General features: G+C 39.3%; 1 long non-coding RNA gene across 1 annotated transcript in view; it reads right to left on the bottom strand.

Moving 5' to 3' along the window:
* Positions 1-8,597, bottom strand: part of LOC139359124 (uncharacterized) — a 34,152-nt gene extending 25,555 nt beyond the window's left edge. Inside the window, exon 1 of the long non-coding RNA XR_011614882.1 lies at positions 6,842-8,597. This is a non-coding gene — a long non-coding RNA (uncharacterized lncRNA). The remainder of the gene's footprint in view (positions 1-6,841) is intronic.
* Positions 8,598-22,287: the final 13,690 nt, after the last annotated feature.

The raw sequence follows: 22,287 nt of genomic DNA, 5'->3' as shown, positions 1-22,287 counted from the left end.
CCATTTTGACTAGTTGCTTCTCCTCTACTTTCTACAATAATCTTTTTATCAACAATTGATCAGTTTTCAAAATAAGACCAGACCTGGCTTGTATGCATCCACCATCTTCTCCTGCCATTAATTGGAGTTCGGAGGCCAAACTCTGGGCACAGCTGCATCAGCATCAACATTAACAAGAACCATGTTGAGACACAGCTGATCAACAGCGAAGTTCTTCTCTAGGTTGGAAGGGATGGCTGATCCGGCTGCTTCTGAGGCATGACCAGGCTGGGGCAGCTAGCTTCAGAAAACCCCTGGTGTACCCAGATATCCTGCACCCCCAAAACTCCCCATAAGACACAACTATAGAGACAAAGGGGTAGAAACCTATGAAGAGTGACCCAGAATGACTGAATCATAGGATTCAGCCTCTTTTCTAAAAAGACTCCAGTAAACCTAAAACAAACAAGCCAAAGTTGGCCAAGGTTGGCCTTCAGGTACTCAGCAGAAAGGCCAATCTCAAGGTGCACACACCCTTTTTGGCAGAACTCCTTTTTGGCATTTCAGACTCTGGCACCCACAGCCCCGGAACAAAAACATTTCAATTTTCAAAAGCTGGCTAGGAATTCTAGAGAAGGAGAATTCATTTAGAGTTTTGCACGTACAGGAAGTTGGGAGGAGGGTGGAGTACAAACAAGTGGGCATATTCTGCTTTTCCTCGCTGTATTTTTGGAAGACACCATATAGTCAGTGATCCCAAGGGCTTCTGAAATATCCAAGTGTGGCTGTTCTGGCGAATAAGTTGTCTCTGAGCTGGTGTCTGGGCAACCTTCTGTTTAGTTAGGTACAAACCAAAGCACCTGACAGTGTCAATGCCTTAGGAGATTACAGCATGGGAGCATGTGAACTTGAACTCCACTCAGGAGGGAGCTGGGGAGATTGGGTCAGAGTTTCAGCTTCAGAGGGGAGAATTCTACTAACTGGTTTGTGGAATTCAGGATTCTCACTGGACTGCCTTAAACATCAGGACTTTAAACTCCCACAAATGGGAGTATTTCTCAATATTCTACAGTTTGAATTCCCAGTTCTCAATTTTTGAAGTGTTGGTGAACTAGTTGCAGTGGTATTTAGTTAATAGTTTCTAACACAAACTCATTATGTATTTAATAATTTTTAAAAGATTCATTTAAAAAATATAAATGTATTTTTTTTTAAAAAAACCTAAATTGTTACTCATTTTGTTATAACTCTTAATATGTTTTAAAACACACATTAAAAGGACATGTTTAAAATAAGCATGCTCATATATTGCCTAAACTCATTTCACATACCCTCACATACCCGTATCACTCTTTGGGAACCACTGTTGCTGGATGTGGTCCTCACAGGCCTCTAAGGTCCTCTGTGACTGATGCCTGAGGTCTCCAAAGGGAGATGATGGTTAAGAAGTCAGTGCCCCCAGCAGAGAAAGCTTTGACTTAAAGGTGTTTATGAACAGTGTCAGCACCTTCCGTGAGAAAAGGTTTTGGAAAAGTGAATTAACTGCCAAATCACAGCTTGGGCACCAGCAAGATGGTAAGGTCATCTAAAACTCTAGACTAGAAACAGCTCAAATAAGTTACACTTGTTTAGCAATTTTTGCCTAGCGTTAGAGAGCTCAAAGCAGGAATCTTCAGTTTCAGCGGTGGATCAGTATTTGCAAAACTGTTCAATATCAAAAGAAAATGAAATGTTAAAAGCTGCTGTGGGGACTTACAATGTGACAGTTTGAATAGCTGAGCTATATTTTCCAAAATTGCCTTTCTTGCAAATTTCTGGTTAGAGAGTCACGAGGAGGATTCTTGCAAGATGAGGAGAGGAAAGGGAGGTAGTGGCCACATTGAAGGTCATGAGCATTGTTGGGATCTGTTGAGTTACCTCATTGATGTGAGGCAGCATCTGGACCTGCACCTGCTCCCCTTTCCCCTGGATCTTCCTTCAGTTTCTCTTACCCCCAGGTCAGGTACATGTGTGTTCAGCTCTGTGCTGAACACACAAGGGCCAACGTCTGCAGGATACACTCCAAAGTCAGAGGCAAAACAACAGCCTCTGCTGTCTGTCTGTTCTTGTGGGTCCCAGCCTGTGCTTGCAGTTTTTTTGCCCACTCATGATCTTCTTGTTGTGACTGTCTGCCATGTGTATCTCAAGTTCCACATCAGACACAGAGACAAAGCCTTGAAGAGATGGCTCAACCAGACCCCACAACTGTATAAGCCAATTCCCTGTAACACACAACTGTTCATTTTATCTGTAAGGCTTCTAGACAATAGTAGGCTATTAGTAGTTAACTTTTGGAGGAGTCAAAAGTTATGTGCAAATTTTTGACTGTATGGGGGTGAGGGGTCAGTTACCATAACCTCCACATTTTTCAAGGGTCAACTGTACATGATAGCAAGTATCAAAATTCATTTTCTGTTCTAAATCCAATGCTCCTGTATTACTAACCTGTAGCAATCAATGGCTGCAGTCTCTTGGCAACCTACTGCCTCAGATTTAACAAAATATATATAGACACAAATACATTTGGTGTTTTTGTCATGAAATCTTTGCCCATGCCTATGTCCTGACTGGTATTGCCTAGATTTTCTTCTAGGGTTTTTATAGTTTGGGGTTTCACATTTAAGTCTTTAATCCATCTTGGTTAATTTTTGCATAAAGTGTAAGGAAGGAGTTCACTTTCAATTTTCTGCATTTGGCTAGCCAGTTTTCCCAGCACCATTTACAAAACAGGGAATCCTTTCTCCATTGCTTGTTTTTGTCAGGTTTGTTGAAGATCAGATAATTGTAGATGTGTGGTCTTATTTCTGAGTTCCTTATTCTGTTCCATTGATCTATGTGTCTGCTTTTGTACCAGTACCATGCTATTTTGATTACTGTAGCCTTGTAGTATAGTTTGAAGTCAGGTAGTGTGGTGCCTCCAGCTTTGTTATTTTTGCTTAGGATTGTCTTGGCTACATGGGCTGTTTTTTGTTCCATATCAATTTTAAAATAGTTTTTTTCTAATTCTGTGAATAATGTCAATGGTAGTTTAATGAGAATAGCATTGAATCTATAAATTACTTTGGGCAGTATGGCCATTTTCACGATATTGATTCTTCCTATCCATGAGCATGCAGTGTTTTTCCATTTCTTTGGGTCCTCTCTTATTTCCTTGAGCAGTGGTTTGTAGTTCTCCTTGAAGAGGTCATTCACTTCCCTTGTTAGCTGTATTCCTAGGTATTTTATTCTCTTTGTAGCAATTGTGAATGGAGTTCATTCATGATTTAGTTTTCTGCATGCTTGTTGGTGTATAGGAATGATTGTGATTTTTGCACATTGATTTTGTATCTTATTAGGACTGCTGAAGTTGCTTATCAGCTTAAGAAGCTTTTGGGCTGAGATGATGGGGTTTTCTAGATATAGGGTCATGTCATCTTCAAAGAAAGATATTTGACTTCCTTTCTTCCTATCTGAATGTGCTTTATTTCTTTCTCTTACCAATTGTCCTGGCCAGAACTTCCAATACTTTGTTAAATAGGAGTGGTGGGAGAGGGCATCCTTGTCTTGTGCTGGTTTTCAAGGGAGATCTTCCAGGTTTTGCCCATTCAGTACAATGTTGGCTGTGGGTTTGTTATATATGGATCTTATTATTTTGAGGCATATTCCTTTAATACCTAGTTTATTGAGAGTTTTTAACATGAAGGGATGTCGAATTTTGTCAAAGGCCTTTTCTGTGTCTATTGAGATAATCATGTGGTTTTTGTCTTTAGTTTTGTTTATGTGATGAATGACAGTTATTGATTTGCATATGTTGAACCAGTCTTGCATCCGGGAGATGAAACCAATTTGATTGTGGTGGATAAGCTTTTTGATGTGCTACTGCATTTGGTTTGCCAGTATTTTATCGAGGATTTTTGCATTGATGTTCATCAGGGATATTGGCCTGAAGTTTTCTATTTTGCCTCTCTGTTGTATCTCTGCCAGGTTTGGTATCAGGATGATTCTAGTCTCATAAAATGAGTTAGAGAAGAGAACCTCCTTTTCAATTGTTTGGAATAGTTTCAGTAGAAATGGTACCAGCTCCTCTCTGTACCTCTGGTAGAATTCAACTGTAAATCCATCCGGTTCTGCTGGGCTTTTTTTCCTGGGTAGGCTATTTATTACTCCCTCAATTTCAGAACTTGTTATTGGCCTATTTATAGATTCAATTTCTTTCTGGTTCAGTCTTGGGAAGGTGTCTGCATCCAGGAATTTATCCATTTCTTCTAGAATTTCTAGTTTATGTGCATAGAGATGTTCATATCTCTGATGGCTGTTTGTATTTCTGTGGGGTCAGTGGTGATATCCCCTTTATAATTTTTTATTCTGTCTATTTGATTCTTCTCCTTTCTTCTTTATTAGTCTAGCTAGTGGTCTACCTATTTTATTAATTTTTTTCAAACAACCAGCTCCTGAATTAATTGATTTTTTGAAGGATTTTTTTGTGTCTCTATCTCCTTCAGTTCCACTCTGATCTCGGTTATTTCTTGTCTTCTGCTAGCTTTGGGGTTTGTTTGCTCTTGGTTCTCCAGTTCTTTTAGTTATGATGTTAAGTTGTCAATTTGAGATCTTTCTACCTTTTTGTTGTAGACATTTAGTGCTATAAATTTCCCTCTCAACACTGCTTTAGCTGTGTCCTACAAATTCTGGTATGATGTCTCTTTGTTCTCATTAGTTTCAAAGAACTTCTTGATTTCTGCCTTAATTTCGTAATTTACCCAGGAGTCATTCCGGAGCAGATTGTTCAATTCCCATGTAGTTGTGAGGTCTCTGGTAAGTTTCTTAATCTTGAATTCTAATTTGATTGCACTGTGATCTGAGAGACAATTTGTTATTATTTCAGTTCTTTTGCATTTGCTGAGGAATGTTTTACTTCAACACAAATGAATCTCAAAAGAATTATGAAAAGTGACAAAAGCCAAATATGAGAGACTGCATACCGCATGGTGCCATGTAGATAAAATTTTAGAAAAGAAAAACTACTGTCAGAAAGCAGATCAGTGGCTTCCAAGGACAGTGTGTGGGTGAAGATTGACTGCAAGGGGGCACTAGGACATGTTTGAAGGTGCTGGAAATATTATAGGTCATGATTGTAGCGGTGGTTACATGGCTGTATACATTTGTGGAAGTCGTTAAATTATACTCTTCAACTTGGTGAATTTTATTATACATAAGTAACATTTCAGTAAAACATCAGTGCTTTAGAGAGCTTACACATTTTCGTAAACATTGTTTTAAACTTTAAGTTGCATTTGATATCTATGTCACTAAAAACTTATGTTTAGTGTTCTAAAATGGAAAAACTTAATTAAAGGGAAACATACTATTCTCCTTGTTTTAATAAAATGTGACTATGAGAAATCTAGCTGTTTCTGACGACACAAAGGAAAAGTCCATAAACTCTTTATTGATTGCTCGGTCCAGTGCTTCTTTCTAAAACAGGATGACCACAGGAATTGTTGAGGTCAGTTTTTCCATAGGCTTCCTGCTTGAGTGATGTAAACATAATCCTGGATACAACTAATTAGACAAGAGATCAGTATAATCAGTTATTGGCAGAAATCTGCAGGTTAGGCCCAAAGGAAACCTGACAGCCATGAGGTAGGATTTGACGTAAGAGTTCTTCCTAATTAACTGCTCTATATTTAAAAACAAAACAAAATCAAACCTCTTCTTTGAAGAATACAAAATACATAGAGAGAGTAAAAGTCTATAGGAAGATAGCTGAATGCCTCAATTCATCCTCTTTCTAAAGATGTACCTTTTCAGCTTTTTATCAAGGTTGGTTTAATCAACTTTAAGAACTTTATTATTTTAAGTATTTTTTCAAACTTTTTAATCAAGATAATTAACACTACGTATTAGAACAATATAAATTACTATATATAAAACTATATATATAAATTACTATATAAATATGAGACTATATATAAACTATAAAATAAGACAATATATAAAGACCATATAAATTTATGTATATATACATAAATACATATGCATATATAATATGTAAATTTATGTATATGTGTTCATATATACATATATAAATGTACATGTTATACAATTTACATATTATACATATGTTTATATACAAGTATACTTATATATGTACATATACATATATAAATTATGTATGCTGTATAAGTATATATAGAGATATATACTTAATAGCATATTATACTTATATGGCATATTATGTATGCCGTGTAAGTATATATACATTGATATATACTTACACGGCATACATAATTTATATATGCATACATATAAGTATATATATACTTATACTGCAAACATATATACAAATGTGTGTGTGTATACATAAATATATATATATATATGAATACATATGAGAGGAAGCAGTATAAAAGCAAAATTGAGAAAGAAGCAGAAAAAAAGGAGTCAAAGCTGGACTATGTTCTCTGAGACTGCAGGAACCCAGACCCTGACTTCCCTCACTCAAGCAAGTCCCTCACCCAGGCTTCTCCTCCTTGTAAGTACCTGGCTTTAGCTTGGCTCTGAGAAGAGACCAGAGCAGTGGAGTGGAGGCCGAAGTCAAGGGAGAGAAGGCAGCAGGCATGCCCCGCACAGCAGGGGATCTGAGTAAGCCCATGCAGTAGGGTGAGAGGAAGAGTGAGCCGAGCTGGATCAGAGTTGGAGAACGGCATCAGTGCAGAAACGGGGGTCGAGAGCAATGTGGACACCAGAGTCACCGGTTTATCATAGCTAGCACCCCTCTTTTGGTGGGGCCTGAGTGGGCAGTTGCTGCCCTATTTTCTGTGCTTTTCCAATTCCATGTATCTACCTGTTATTGTTGGCTCCCTTTCTTTGTAATTCCAGTTTCTTCCATCTGTGTCTGTTCTTCCAGTTTTACAGATCAAGTGCTTTTCTCTTTTTTCTCTCAATTCAGGCTTCCTTGGTCTTTGGTTGACTTCTTACTCCTAATACAGCAAGTTTAAAGTCTTAACCTGTATTTTCTGAGGAATTTCTCAATGAATGACCTGTTGTGAGACACAGGTTTCATATTGTCAAGTCAAATGACAAATGGCCCAATGGCTGTAACCTGCACTGCTCCCACCTCCTGAACACAACTAGAAGCACCTACAGTCTATACAGACCCTGGGCAATTTATTATGTACCGTTTCGTGGCATCTCCTGAACCTGCTTGGACGTAAAGACCACTTTTTGCATAACATTGTATCTGAACAGTGCTGTAACTTTTACCCAGGTATGAAACATGGAATTGTTACTTTTATTTAATTTTCTTGAATTACAAGGACTTGGATTTCTCTGACAAATCAGTTTGTGTAGAAACCAATGGGTATCTCTAGGTTCCCCTGGAAAATATCACTACATTTAAGCTATTTTTCATGTTTCTTTTCTTTTTCTTTCTTTTTTTTTTTTTTTTTTTTTTTTTTTTTTTTTTTTTGAGATGGAGTTTTGCCCTATTGCCCAGGCTGGAGTGCAATGTGCTATCTTGACTCACTGCAACCTCCACCTCCTGGGTTCAAGCAATTCTCCTGCCTCAGCCTCCTGAGTAGGTGAGACTACAGGCACGAACCACCATGCCTGGATAATTTTTGTATTTTTAGTGGAGATGGGGTTTCTCCATTTTGGCCAGGCTGGTCTCGATCTCCTGACCTCAGGTGATCCATCTGCCTCAGCCTCCCAAAGTGCTGGGATTACAGGCATGAGCCACCATGCCCAGTCTCATGTTTATTTTCAACATTTCAACAAATTCCTACCCAATCGTATGAAACTCCAGAATCTCTCCAAGTACTTCAAAGAGGGTTGCAGAATGTAACTAATAAATTGATTTTAATTTATTGATTGTTAGAATGAGATGAGATCTTAAAGAAAGGTGTGCTCAACACTTTAATATTATGTATGAGAATACCGTGGCTCAGAGAATGTCACTGACTTGGCCCACAACCCTACGGTCAGTTAATGGCAGATGTGAAAGCTAAACTGAGATCTACTGAGGTCTATTCCTATCTGTCTGCCATTACAGGAGGCCTCCTCTCTATTTGATTTTTACAATAAGATAAATCTGTAGACATTTTAAGAGGAAGGAATACTATTGACAAACCAATGACAGCTTAATATACTGATTCTCAGATAGGAAGCTCCTTATATCACCAGTGGGGCTTTATACAAAAGACCAATCTTTGAGCTTCCTAATATCTATAGGATAAGAACACCCAATGTAGGGTCAAGAAATGTGTACTTCAAAAATTCCCTATCATTGATTCTGAGGTAGCTCCTAGCTAAGCATCACTGAAAGTATAAAAACCAGACTTTGGTTTCACTGACTCTGGAATGGAATCTGAGATCTTGTACTTATTTTGTGATGTGAGGGAGTTGCTTGACTTCTTGGAACTTCAAATTCCTCATCCGTAAAAAATAAAATAATAGTAATTCTACAGAGATAGCAACATGAAACACTTAGCACAGTGCCGGGAACAGAGCACAGATTCACTAAGTATTTGTTTGCATATGGCATCATTGAAAAGACTGGAAACTCTCACATTCTTCTCTAAAAGAGACCACATTTGCCCCAGTAGTTGAAGGCAAGGGACGCCATACTCACAGGGATCTGAATTCTGCCATTTATTTTTTATTAATATTTGGGACAACACTCAATTTCTGTATGTCTGAGTGTTTTCTCAAAGATAGCAATAGCATGGTGCTTGGCACATAGTCAATAAACAATAAAGTAATATTATTATTAGAATCACTTCATTCTGCTACCTCATGAACAGGTTTTAGCAACTGATATCTTCTCCCTTTATTGTGACTAAATGAAACTAGCTACTCAGGTGTTAAATAAGATGTCATAAAGTTGACATAAAGTGATGATTAGAAATTGATTTATAACATGCCTAAATTTTTTCATTGAGGTATAATTTACACACAATGAAATGCACAGATCTTAACTGTACAAATCAAAGAGTTCTGAAACATGCATACACCCATTTAATCCACATCCCTACCAAGATACGAACTACTTCCATCATTCCAGAAAGTTTTTATGTGACCCTTCTCAGTCAATCCGACCTCCCCATGCTGAAGGGGAACCCACCCTTCTGATTTCTATCATCATGGATTAGTCTGCCTTTTCTGGTACTTCATATAAATGGAATCATAGAATGTGTACTCTTTTATAGCTGATTTCTTTCATTCAATGTAATGATTTTGGAATTCATCCATATTGCTGCATCTTTGGTAGTTTATGCCTTAACACACTTTTAGTTGCTTAATTGGCATATTACTTCACTAACTCCACTACTTTCATAAGTTATTTACTAAAGAAGTATCATACACTTTCAACTTTTTAAAAAGAAACAGTAACAATTACAGACACAATGTTACTGATGAAGGATCATTATCACCTGGTGCCAAGAAAGACAATAAAACACAATGATCATAAAATCTGACATTTGGCTATCTTGTTGCCTCAATGGGGGAAAGGTTTGCCAGGTTTATTCTAATGTGATATTTCCATACAGGTATCTCAAAATTAAAACTGGGACTACCAACATCATAAAATATCATATTTTCAAAATAAGATGATGCCCACATTTGAAAAAATTTCTAGAGCAGTAGTTTTCAAAGTGGATGCCCCACATGGGAAACAATGTATTCGATCTTCTATATTCACCTAAAAAATAAGAAAGATAATAAGCTTTACTATCATCTATGAGTCCTCATGTCTGAAGTTACATGAAAGAAGAGCTCCACCACTCCGAGTCACAGGTGCCCTCCTGCCTCCATTGCTTCCAGAATATTACAGTGCATGGCATTGACACGTGCCCTTGTTGAAAGAGTTTGTGGATTATATGATCTAGTTTTAGTTAAACCAACCATGACAAAATACTGACTTAAAAGTAATCCCGCAAAGAACCCATGATGAAACCTACAATGCGTCATGGCAGGTGAGGTAAGCACAAGGAAAGAAGGTGGTAGATTGGCCTTTCTTCTCTTCCTAGTAAAGGCTCTGTGTCAGCCACAATATGTTTTTAGGCAAAGAACAGCAGTTGATGCTATCATAATAAACCTCTGCTTTGTGTAGTGATTTTCTTCCAAAGAACTTGGAGCATTTCCTACACAACTTAAGAACACTTGGTGAATCAGCACCAAAACTGATAACACAAGCTACCTCCAGATTGTTTTTTATTAACAACTGCCTTCGGGGACTTATACCTGAAGTGGGGATTTAATTGCTCATCTGAGAAATTAGAGGGAGAGATTTAATGTAAAGAAGAAAAAACAAAAGAGAAAGAAAGAGGCAGAGCAGGAGAAAGATCAAAAGCAAATATCTCAGGGTTACTTTCCACTTAACTTTATTTCCTTCTGTCACTTTCTACCTCTACAAGACTTAATTGGCCTCCATCAGATGGTACCCAGATCTCAATTTGGTGATTACCCTGTGCCTGTTCAGAGTTCTCCTAGTAGTTTCAAGTTTTCTCTTTCTTTGAGTTGCTGGTGCTGCCACTTGGTGGAATGTGTTTATTCAGGGAGCAAAGTATTTGCTAAGAAATATGCTTTATGTACTCACATTATAAACACTTTCACTGTATGTTCTTAAGCCTTTCTAAAAATAATTCTGCAAATATATAAGGTTTATATGAGACTATCTGGTGTTTTGTTACATATTGATTTGTTTTTATATAACAGACTCTTTTATGCTAAAGCTCCATGACTCACCGCTTTTAGAAATCATCTCTTGCTATATCTAATTGTTAAAGTTGACATGTTGCTCTGTGGATCTAGTCTATTTTTTTTCATGCATTATGTGTTTGGTCGCCAATTAATGTGTACTGTCTCGAAGACAGAAGTTGTACTTGTTCCTTCCTTTGGTGGCGTTTACTCTGTGGAAGCTCTTTTTCATTGTTGTGATTGTATGGCCAGAATCCCTACTACCCTTCAGAAGGTAGGCCAAGCCTCTTGTACATGGTGCAATTTGATGGCAGAGTCGAGCTTATCCTCATGATTCATTATTTCATTCAGTTAATATTTTTGACCTCCTACTACATGCCAGGAGCTGTTTTAAACTCAGCAGTAAACAGACAAAAATTCCTGACCTAATGTGGCTTGCATTTTCCTGTGGGAAGGATAGATAATAAGCAAAACAAGTAAGTTAAATATTCAGTAAAGTACTAAGGAGAACAAGGTGTAGCATCTGAATAAAGTCCATGAAAATGATTTTGAAATGAGGGAGCATGAAAAGGAGGGAGCAAGCTATGGAACAATCTGGAAGGAAAATACTCCCTGGAGGAGAGAATAAGTACAAAGGGGTAATGCAGGAGCAAGACAGTTTTGTTCAAGGAAGAATAAAGAAGCCAGTAGGGCTGGAGCAGAAAGAGCAGCAGGAAAGGCTGTAAAGAAGAGCTCAAAATGTAAGGAACCCCTAGTGAAGGACCTGTAGGTCACTAGGGGAGCCTTATTTTTACTCTGAGGACAGAGGAAGCAAAGCCGTCTCCTTTGGCTAGGGCTGCCAGCAAAGAACTGCAAACAGAGGCATCAGCAACAGAAGTTTCTTGTCTCACAATTCTTGGGGCTAGAAGTCTGAAATCTAGGTATTGGCAGTTTTATTCTTTCTGAGGGAGGTGAGGGAAGGATCTGTTACAGGCATCTCTCATTGGCCTGCAGATGGCCCTCTGCATGTTCTTGTATATTTGTGTGGTGCTCTCACTGTACCCGAACCTGTCTCCAAATTTCCCTCTTTATAAGGACATCAGTCTTATTGGATTATGGTCCACCTTAATGACCTCATTCTAAGCTGGTAAAGGCCCTATCTGCAAATAAAGTCACATTCTGAGGCAGTAGAGCTTAGAACATATGAATTTTGGGAGGAAAATTCAACTCAGTTCAACTCATAACAAAGGCCACTGGCGCTTTTTGAGCACAGAAGTACAGGACCTAACTGTCTAAAATAATTAGTCTGGCTTCTGTGCGGAGAATGGAAGCTGGAACATCAGGCAGGAGGCTCTTGCAATAACTCAGGCAAGAAATGGTGGTGGGAGCAATGGATAAAGCTGATGAAAGAAGTCGGGTTGCAGATATACAGTACATTGATGGTTCTCTGGGGGATCCAATGTAGAGGGTAAGAAAAGGAGCCAAAAGTAACTGCAAGCTACCATTTTTAGATTTGAGGATAATGGCACGAGAAACAAGTTTGGGTGGGGAAAAAAGGAAGTTTGGGACATGTTAAGTTTGAGATACCTATCCAAATGGACATGCCAAGGTACAGCTCCGTATACGTCCCTGGGGTTCAGAGGGCAGATCCATCTTCAGCAAATGGATGGTCCATGGTAGCTAAGAGGTTAGAGTATGAATAGAAAAGAGATTAAAGTGCTATGCCCCTGGCTGCTTAAACATGTACGGTTTACAGCTATGGAAGGAAAACAGCAAAGACTGAAAAGGAACAGCTAGAAAAGTAGTATGAAAACTGGTCAAGTATTGTGTCCTGGAAATGAAGAAAAGAAAATTATTCACAGGATCCACACAGTTAAGTTCTGCAGGAGGTCAAGTAATATGATAACTGAGAACTAACCATTGGGTCAGTCACTGTGGAGGTCATCGGTAATCATGTGGAGAGTTTAAGTGGCAAAGAGCCAAAAGCCTGCTTGAAATGGGTTCTAGAGAAGTTGGGAACATTGGGCTGGAAAGCATAGTCTATGTCAAGAGATCTTGTTGTGAATAGAAGGAGAGACATGGGACAGTGGCTGGAGGGGAAAGCACAGCCTATTTCTTTACTGATTGAAATGATCTCACAGGAAAAGGAAACGGATAATGCACAAAAAAAAGCATTGATCATTCTAGAAATTGCCTCAGAATATCTCTCATCTTAGCGTTTTTCATTTGAAATGGGAGAATAATACCTCTTCACTTTGTCAGGATGAAATGAAATATTCCATGTAATAATACATTACAAATAATACATTTGAAAGATGTTTGGAATTGCACGTATATACAACACTTGCTGAAAATGATATCTCACCATCTGTGTGCAAATAAACATATACACCATGGCTATTTTATATAGTTTTGTAAAAGTATATATAGGCCAGTTGAGTTAAACTCATAGTTTATGGTTCTGTAGAATATGAGCTATTGTGCATCTTTGCAGGTGCAGTTCCTCATTGATGGAAAGAGAAGCAGCTGTGACAAAGAAGGCAAGAGGCTTGCTAGTTGTGTGGCCTTGGGCATGCTATTTAAGCTGTCCAAGATTTAATTTCCTGGCCTATAAAATGGCATAAAAATTCATACCTCAAACGATGAATATAAGGAAGTGGAAGGGTTTGTATAAAAGTTTCAACATATAATAAGCATTTACTAACTTTTTCTGAATTACAGAAGTCAAGTCTCCCACATCAACCTGTTCCTTTTATAGGTTTCAAAATGACGTGCCAATGTTTTCCAAAGGTGCTTTTCTGAACCTGTGTCATTTATATGATTTTAAATAGTAATAATTTAAAGAAGCGCTGGTCTTCATCATGTCTTTGGAAAGTGAGGCAAAATCTTGGTCTGCACATTGTGGCAGTATACTAAACTAGCATAGTCCCAGTACTGATACAGTAAGCAGATCATGACTGGTAGCAGATGGACTGTGTCACTATAGCTTGTAAGACAATGCTGCACCTATGAAACAAATGCCCAAGTTTAATGAGAGGGTCTATATCAGTCTCTGCTTCTAAAGATATTTATTATTAGTAATTTTTTATATTAAGTGCTTCTCTGCTCCCCATGCCCTAGGGAACAACTGCTCTATGTAAGTTATGGCTGGTCCATTTGTTGGCTAAGCAGAAGGATGGATTTAAGTGTTCTTGGAGGCCACCACCATTACAGATCTATGAATTGACAATGGCATTCCCTGAGGATACTGGGAAAGAGTGTAGGTAATTATTTTCTTTTCCTTTAAGGTGACTTTTTAAAGTTTATATATCACTCAAAGAGTCAATCAACACCAACTTTTTATAGTGAGATGCATAAACAAGTATCCTAGTTTTAGAAACATTTATTTAAGATAACCCAAAACTTGGGAATTAATCAACAAATTTACTAATTCTGTCTAAGGATGAATACCCTTCTCTGAGTCATTCACAATTGAAGAGTTAAAGCTAACATCTCCTTGCTAAATTAGCCATGGAAGATACTTGACAACATGGTGCTTGCTTTATGGGGATGATAAGAATTTTCCAAATTCAAATTTTTAGTGTGATAATTCCCTTTTATGGGTAAACCAGCCATGAGTTGGGAAGATAAATGTCACCATAAATGCAACCTACTGATTTGGTGGTCATTTGGACAAGAATCATTTTCAACTGAAAGACTCTGTGATTCTGTGGTACTGATCTCTAATTTTTCTCATGTAAATCTAAAGAAAATTAATCATTACTTAAAATTCATTCTCTTTTCAATTCACATTTTCTGGGATTCGCTTTTTCTCTTTAGGAAGGCACATCTGTTTTGTGGGGAATGGAAAATAAAAACAAAATATAATCCACCAGGAGGGAGAATTTTACCAATGCCAGATCTTACAAGTATCTGTCGATCCTAGGCTGGCATTCTCTCCATTCATGCCACACATTTCTATGAACCCTGGTGTGTCAGCTGCTCTGTGGATCTAGGGCCAGGATGGAGGCCAAAGCTGGAGCTGAAGGTTGGGATCTGTCCTCATAGAGTCATCATCAGTGTTCTTTCTTCCTTTAACACCCTTGGAGTAAAACACTAAAGAATTACATTAAGGCTGGGTGCTGTGGCTCATGCCTATAACCCCAGAACTTTGGGAGGCCGAGGTGAGTGGATCAGCTGCAGTCAGAAGTTCGAGAGCAGTCTGGCCAACGTGGTGAAACCTTGTCTCTACTAAAAATACAAAAATTAGCCAGGCATGGTGGTGGGTGCCTGTAATCCCAGCTACTCGGGAGACAGAGGCAGGAGAATCACTTTGAACCTAGGAGGTGAAAGTTGCAGTGAGCCGAGATCGTACCACTGTACTCCAGCCTGGGTGACAGAGCAAGATTACGTCTAAAAAAAAAAAAATTACATTAAATACTCTAAATAACTGTTAAGAATATTGGTGTGAATGAAAAATTCAGTTTAATGGTTAAGAGCATGGAGCTTATAATCAGGTAGATCTTAGATCCAACCTGGAAATTAAACCTATGCCACAGGGCTGTATGAGGACAAGATTTAATAATATCTGTTGTGGCCTTAGCACATGGCAGCTATATAGAAAGGATTCAGAAATCTTGATTACAGCTATGACTATTTCATGTATTATTCATGTGCTAGGTAGGCCTGCCAGAGGCATGTTTGCCCTCCACATCACATGGGGTAGGATGGGAATGGGGTCAAGTGGAGGCAAACAGAGGAGTCTCCGGTAAAGGAGTAAACAAAAGCTGTGAGTGGTAGGTGGGTTGAAGAAGGCTCTGAACTAAGGTAATGACTCCGCATCTGGAGGTCCTGGTTTTTATTTCCACATGTGCACGGGAGACAATAATTCTTATAAAGATTAATCATTCCACAAGTGTTTTGAATCAGAAAATAATGAAGAACAGAACCTGGGTTCTGGCTTTGGAATTTGCTATAGCCCATCTAAGGGTTGTTCATAAGCTGTATTCTTAGTGGATCATTGTGCTAATTCCATTAGAACTAATTTTTTTTTTTCTTTGAAAACTGCATTGTGCATTATCAGGCTGAAATCTAACATGAACTATGCTGTCAAACATTCTGTACAGCAAACAATGACGTAGAAACCTCAGTGTAATCTCTAAAGAAGAAATTCCTGGGATTCTGCAGATAAAAAGTGAGGCACCCAGTGTAGGAAGGGACTGACTTATCCCATCCTTGACTTGTTAGCCCCTGATATGGAGAAGTTAAGCTCCAGAGCTTTTTCAGTGCTAAATACTCCATTTTCATTAATTCCTCGGAATTTGTGATGCACAGAAGATAAGTAGCATGTACACTTCTGCGTGTCTGTGTTGTGCATGTATATGCATTCTGTGTGCATGCATGAACCTAGGTAGAAGACCACAAGAAGTGTATAGAAGAGGAAAACTCTAAAAGGAAACACTACCAAGGTTCATGTTGAAAGGAATACTGAGTCAATGTTATTCTAGGCAGTACACACAAATTTCAACTTAGAAACTGGCAGGTTGATTATATTTTTCAGATGAGCAAAGTGCATACTTTCAGAATGATGGAAGACTATTTCAACATTAATTTTAGCAAGTCTTCTTTATTGATGAAAAAATGCCAGGCTCACCCAGACTGAGCTGAACCACCACCATTCGAACTGGAAAGAACACATTCTCAAGGGACCAGGCCACTCCCTGGTGAGCCAGCCTGTATTTTGGGGAAGAGATGGTTTATTTGTGAAATGATATGGCATGAGGCACAAATCTATTAGATTTTTTTCTCTGCTTTATTGCAGATTATTTGGGCAAACTCCACTACCCCTTTCCGAAAGCCATGAAGCATCCACAGCCAGCCAGCCTTCACAGTGCAGGAAAGAAATACTTGACATCGTCAAGCCTGAGTCAGGAGTCAGCAACTCAGGTTTCAAACTGACTTTGGCAATTTACTGACAACTCTTTGCCTTCATTTTCCTATCTGTGAAACAATTTTGCTAATTTCGCTACCCTTAGAATAAATTCTACAATGTCTATGAATCAATTTAAGCCCCTTCCTAGAATGAAAACTTTTGGAGGCTGCTTCAAGGGTGCTCATCTAGCCCAAACCTCCCTTTTCCGAAAGAACCACCTCCCCCTGCATAGGACTGGGCACTGGCAGCCAGATCATTCAAATGATGCTAGTCCCTGGTGATAGTTAGCTGAATCAAAGGCGGATCAAGGAAGCCAATCTCTAATTAAGCTGGACCTGCTAGTGTCTGCCTCTCTTGGGTCAAGTCAGTTGGCTGGGAGCCTGAGACTGGGCAACGATGGAGAGACAAGGGTTAGGCAGCGTATTTCTGACACTCTTCCAGAAAATCAGGAAAAAACAGTCTGCAAAGAGAGAAAAATGATGCTGATATCCAGAGAGCAGTGGGGATGAGCAGCTGCTTGACCCCCAGGGAGTGATGGTGGGAGGCATTGCCTTGGTTCCTGACTGTACTCCAGGTCTTCATGCAGACCTTCTGCTCCTCTAACCTCATATCCTTTCAACAAATCCCACTTTGTAGCAAACACTCCTTGGTGAGTTTCTGCTACTTGGAACCAAATGATCTCAAGCCTGAAATCACATACTCCTTTGAGTTGTCTATCTCAGAAAAGCTAGCAATGTCATTGACAGATAGGGCCCTTTGCAGGAACATTGTTGCAGCTGGAGGTCATTATCCTAACTGAGTTAGTGCAGGAACAGAAAACCAAGTATCACATGTTCTCACTTGTAAGTGGGAGCTAAACATTGCATACTCATGGACATAAAGATGGGAACAATAGATGCTGGTGACTACTAGATGGGGGAGGGAGGTCACCAAGGGCTGAGAAACTGTTGGGTACTATGCTTAGTACCTGGGTGACGGGATCCTTCATACCCCAAACCTCAGCATCACGTAATATACCCACGTAACAAGCTTGCACATGTACTCCCTGAATCTAAAATAAAAGTTGAAAATATTTTTTAAAAAGGATTATTAACAAGACTTTTTATTTTAAAAATTATTTAACATTCTTTCAGAACAAAACATTAGCTTCCAGCTTGTTCTTGGGCATTCTTGTCTGTTAAGGTTGAGCCCATTTAGGCAAATTGCCCTAACAGGCAACTGAGCAGAATTCTCAACAGGAATCCAGGGGTCGGCTGCTAGCAGAGTTTTAATTTTTGTTATAGCATTGAAAGACAACCATTCTCAAACCACTACACAGCTAAGCTGGGTTTTCACTCCTTGACGACTGCATAGCAAATTGGTCCACATGAGGAATTCTGGCTCTGTTAATCAGCTGTGGCTGCTCCATGTCAGTGGGTAAAATATGGATGTCATTCAGGGTGCAGATGGCCAACCGAAATGATGCTCTCAGTGGCACGAAATGAGGCAAAAGAAGTTGAAATTGAGATAAGCAGCAGCCTACCACCACCGTCCAGCCTTCCCCGGAGGTGTGAGAAGCCAGGCCGTTTCTGTTCACAGGGAATTTAGGTGAATCATGACCATTTCTGTCCACGTGAGGTTGAAAGTGAAACCCTATTCAACCCTCAAGATTTGCTCAACCAAGGGCTGATTATGGTGGGAAGCAAAGAACAGAATTTACTCATCAATCGTCCTAGACCTGTAGGTAGAAACCTTTTCCTTTGTGGTATCTGGCTCATCATCATCAAAGAGTGTGTTTCTCTGTGAGTGTGTGTGTGTGTGTGTCTCTCTCTCTGCCTCTGGTCTTTCTCATTTTATCTTTGCGTGTGTGTGTGTGTGTGTGTATACACACACATATAAAAAATACATACATATAAATTGTATATATATGTAATACCTATATATGTATATATTATGTATATATTATGCATGGCCAAGTGATTATTATCAAAGAGATTATAAAACATGCTGTTTTATCCTGCAACTTCTCAAAGAGATGAAGCTTCCAAATTGATATCTACAAGAGCTGTTGTCCTGTAGGTCCTACGAAGTACTCATATTTCCCCACAGAAGAAGTGTGGTTAGTAGGAAAATGAAAGTATTTTTAATTTATCTTCACTGGAACTTAAGGGGAAACCCAGGAGGCGTGCCGTGCCTCTTTCCCCCACGGCTCTAGCTGAGGACGCCCTGTCATCAGGACAAGCCTGCCCCACATAGCAGCTGCAGAGAGGACCCTTCTCCATATCCCCAGCCTCCCCAATGTGTTCTCCTGCTGACCCCTGCCTTGTTAGCTGGATAGAAGGTGTTCCCTCATCTAGCCAGCAACAAGCAGAGGGCATTCTTCTAAGTGCCAAGAATCATTCCTTCTCTAGAAATGTTACGGAGTCCCATGTGAAACAATAACAGGGACATTCATTTAACATCTAGGCATTTTGATTTTAAGGGCTTGTACTTATGGTATTTGTTTATGCTGGGGCTTCCTGAGTCCCTAGATAACCTTTCCAGTCGTTTGGAGCTGAGTGATGATCAACAGTGTATCACAAATAGGACTTCTCTTCAGATTAAAAAGTAGTTTATTAAAAATTCATCCATCTTGGAGGATCAGTCAACTTTCAACAAGAAGATCCATTTTTTGGGATCTGACTTAGCTCACAAGTAAAGCAGGCTTTCTGGAAAGTGAGTGTGTAAATGGCCAAATGTAACATAAACTCCAGTGAGCTGTGCAAGCCACTCACTGGAACAGCTTGCTCAGTGGCTACTCATTCTGATAATTAATGAGTCTTATTCTGAACTGCAGTGACATTGTATAAACACGGATGTTTTTTCCTTCTACTTTATTAAGAAGGAAGAAAATAAATTAAACCCACTGGCAACAAATGAATGAATATGTTATTTTTTTTTAATTATCCATAGCCTTACCAACAGAAAGTTTATTAAATAATGGGCTCTCAAAAGTAATTTTAATATGTGCCTTTGGATCATTTCTCTTACAATTTTCACCACAGGGATTCTTATGGAAAAATAACATTTTCTGGCCAGGCGTGGTGGCTCACACCTGTAATCCCAGCACTTTGGGAGGCCGAGGTGGGCGGATCACCTGAGGTCAGAAGTCTGAGACCAGCCTGGCAACATGATGAAACTCTACCTGTATTAAAGTTACAAAAATTAGCCGGTGTGGTGGCAGGCACCTATAATCCCAGCTACTCGGGAGGCTGAGGCAGGAGAATCACTTGAACCTGAGAAGCAGAGGTTGCAGTGACCTGAGATTGCACCCCTGCACTCCAGCCTGGGTGACAGAGTGAGGTTCCATCTCAAAAAAAAAAAAAAAAAGAAAAAGAAAAAAAAAAGAAAAGAAAAAGAACATTTTCATGGCAGCCTCCGATATGTCTATTCCCCATGGAGTATGCAGCCATGCCTTCACTCCAGCCTCCCACTGTTGAACCTGCCTTATACTGAGGCAGTCATTACTTGGTATTGTCATCACTGGCTCAGTGACGTACAGTGTCATCACTGTACACCCTCTTCGATAGCCCATTAAGCCCTTGAAATAAAAATGAAACTTTTCTCCTTTATGCTTGAATTACTAGTCCTTAGCAATCAGTGCATATCTATAATAAAGAATTGTTACATAAAAAAGCAAATTTACCAATACAAAACCATGTTATACAATTTTAAAAACCCTAAAAGTATGATAAAATGAAGTCTAAATGGCAAAAACGAAACAGAAAAAAAAAAACTAAATTTGTAGATCTTTCCTCCTCATCTGATGTCAGTTCTTTCTCCAGTAAGCAATGGGTGGCTGAAAGGTACACATGGCATCCTTATTGGTAACAACACATCATGCAGAAGAAACACCATGCAAACAAGAATGCATTCTTGGTAAACTTCAGTTTTCTCTCAGATTTTTATAAATTCAGACATAATGGAAGGAATTCCATTCATTTCCAGAGTAGCTCAGATAGTCTTTTCTGGAAGAGGTCTCTATCAGGATGAAATGACACTGTAAAACATGCTGCCTTTACTACTTTTGAAAGTCCAAAAACAGTGGATTCAAAAAGAAAATGAACAAACAAAAAAACACCCCTTTGCCCCACACAAAAACAAACAAGCAAAAAAACCATGAAGCTTTTCCTCCTGAATGGGACATTGCATTTTGGTGCAATTCTATGCTTTTTTCCATCTTGTTGTGGTTATGGTTTTCACCAAGTGAGTTCCCTTCTGTAGTTATTTCTCTCCAAGCCCATGTATCTCCTCTGGCAACCTGAGGCTTGTTTTGATGGGGTGTGTTGACCATGTTCAGGGCCAGAGGAAATGAACACCTAGTCTTCACTTCAAAGTTTTAAAAAGTTGTTTCCTGAACCCTATCAAAGATTGTTTTTATTCCTGAAAATCTTGCTAAGAGAAAAAAAAAAACAACACACCATTTGAGGAGCTTCATATTGGAAAGAATCTTCATAATGGACTCTTGCTTCTTCCCCCTCACGGGAGGTAAAGCATAAACTGTGTTTCCCAAACAGTCATGCAAATAAGATCCCCTCATTTTTGTCTTCTGCTCCAGCATCTCTGGACTGGGGCAAAATCTGGTGGCCTATATTGCTGGATGAAAAATGGCAATTTGATGATGTTCTGTATCTAGGGAAGAGTTTCAGGGAATGTTGTCTGTTTGTCTTTAGATTGCACTTCACTTGAGCATAGCTCAGTGGAAGTAATGCACAAGTAAGCTACACTGTACTGGATGCCTACTTTGAACTTATATTATTAATGTGGGTTTTCATCCAGAAGAAGAGGGGGATAGGTTGGAGAGGAGGGTAGATGATTTTTCTCCTTGTCTCACTTGAACTTTATCAATTTATATCTACTTGATCCCAGCATCAATTAAAGCAGTGGGAAGGGGGAACGCTATGTGGGAATATAAAGCAATCACATAATCACAGAATAAGGCTGGGGAAGGGACCATAAAGCATTTCTATTCTACCCAATGATCTACAGTCTAAACTATTCATAACATCTCTGCCAAGCCATTACCTGGTGACTAGGTATAATAACAGTTTATAGGGCAGCACACTCTAAGTGTGGATAGCACTGTGCTGAGAAGGATGCAGTGTACTCAAGAGGACCCTCCCACTCTTAGAGGTGTAGAAAGTTGAGCCATAGATGCTCACTGTCCTGATTGTGGACTTTTTGTGCCAATAATCTGGTTAGATCACTGGTGAGAATGCTGGATGACACTTTCCATCTTTAGTTCTTTCGATTCCAGGAAGCCTTATTTACTACGTGGTCAGCCTTATTTACTACGACATCTCAGCCATCTGCAGGGGTTTTGTTCCAGGACCCTCCTTCATCCCCATACAGAAATCTATGGATGCTCAAGTCCTGCATCTGGCCATGTGAAACCCATATATGAAAAGTCAGCCCTCAATATCCATGGATTCCACACCCCATGAATACTGTATTTTCAGAGGGAGTCTCACTCCGTCACCAGGCTGAAGTGCAGCGGCACAGTCTCAGTTCACTACAACCTCCGCTTCCTGGGTTCAAGCAATTCTCCTGCCTCAGCCTCCTGAGTAGCTGGGACTATAGGCGTGCACCACCATGCTCAGCTAATTTTTGTATTTTTAGTAGAGACGGGGTTTCACCACGTTGGCCAGGATGGTCTCGATCTCTTGACCTTGTGATCCGCCTGC

Source organism: Macaca nemestrina, chromosome 16, assembly GCF_043159975.1.
Source record: "Macaca nemestrina isolate mMacNem1 chromosome 16, mMacNem.hap1, whole genome shotgun sequence".
In the NCBI taxonomy this organism is placed as follows: Eukaryota; Metazoa; Chordata; class Mammalia; order Primates; family Cercopithecidae; genus Macaca; species Macaca nemestrina.
This window is presented reverse-complemented; position numbering and strand designations above follow the sequence as displayed.